Below are 1,405 nucleotides of genomic sequence, written 5' to 3' on the forward strand. Positions count from 1 at the left end.
CTGCACTTATAAATAGGCCCCTGGGTCACCACATTTCACATCATCATTCTGATCTGAACTTCAGTCAGAGAGAAGCATACTTTCTCTCTCACACAGTTCTTTCTCACTCTAAAAGCACATTAGCCGCTTAGCAGCAATACGCTAGATGGATCATTACAGATTGGTCCACAGATTGATTGAGGCCACCCCATAGATCTTACATCTGTGTTCCAGGTCTGCAGAGATTATTTCTCGAGGGCAAACAACAATGAACAGTATACACCACACGCTGAGCAGCTATTATCTTGTACTTGTACCTTACAGCCTCTATATGGAAAATTGTACCAACATTGCTCAAATGGCACAACAAGGTCAAACTATGGCGGAAAAGATGAAGGCCTCCCGAGTAGGCCAGGGTAACACTATTCGAGCTCCAGAAGTTACATCTGATTTTGAGATTAAGGGCCCCATTATCAGTTTGATTGGGTCAAAATGTCAGTTTCGAGGGGAGCCACAAGAGGATGCTAATGAACATCTTTGTATTTTTCTACAGATTTGAGGTTTGTTTAAATTCAGTAATGTCCACGATCGTGTCATATACTTGAAGCTCTTCCCATGGTCGCTGAAAGGGGAAGCTAGAATTTGGTTGGATAGTTTACCTGAGGGTACGATTGAAGATGGAACACTTTGATGGAAAATTTTTTGAGCAAGTACTTTCCTGCATCCAAACCTACTCGACTTCAACAAGAGATTTCTCAGTTTCATCAAAAGCCTAACGAGACTCTTTATAATGCTTAGAATCGCTTCAGCCGTTTGTTACGATCTTGTCCTCAACATGGGTTAGATGCGTTTGCCAAGGTACAAATCTTTTACAAGGGATGTACCATCAGTACTCGTGTTACTATTGATTAAGCAGCAGGTGGAAGTCTCATGAACAAAACCGAACAGGAGGCGTATGAGATATTTGAGAGGCAAGCTGAGTACTCTCATGGGTGGCATGAGGATAATGATTTGGGTTGTTCTTCTTCTTCAGTCACAGTCGCCGGTGCTTACGACGATTATGGTTCGATTAATGCAAAGTTGGATAAGTTCGAGAGACATTTAGAGAAGCTTGACAAGGACATCCATGGTATGAAAGTTGGGTGTGAATTCTGTGGTGAGCTTCATTTGGCTAAGGATTGTGATGCGGGTTTAACTATGAATCAGAAAGAAGAAATTGTTTTTATTAGTCAATAGAACAACAATCAGTTTTAGGGACGAGCCCTGTATAACAGGAATTTCAATAATCCTTATAATCCTCAAGGTAATCAGGGTTCGAGGTCTCAACAAAGTTCAAGTGGGGGTTTTCAACAGCAAGCTCCGGGATACTTCCAAAAGCTCCAAGTCGAAGAGAAAAAGTCTAACCTTGAATCATTGTTAGATAAGC

General features: G+C 41.5%; 1 non-coding gene across 1 annotated transcript; it reads right to left on the bottom strand.

The window, feature by feature from the left end:
- Window positions 1–715: 715 nt before the first annotated feature.
- Window positions 716–821, bottom strand: LOC139846003 (small nucleolar RNA R71). The gene has a single exon (XR_011758751.1). It is a non-coding gene; the product is annotated as a small nucleolar RNA R71 (small nucleolar RNA).
- Window positions 822–1,405: the final 584 nt, after the last annotated feature.

This window comes from Rutidosis leptorrhynchoides, chromosome 4, assembly GCF_046630445.1.
Source record: "Rutidosis leptorrhynchoides isolate AG116_Rl617_1_P2 chromosome 4, CSIRO_AGI_Rlap_v1, whole genome shotgun sequence".
NCBI lineage: Eukaryota > Viridiplantae > Streptophyta > Magnoliopsida > Asterales > Asteraceae > Rutidosis > Rutidosis leptorrhynchoides.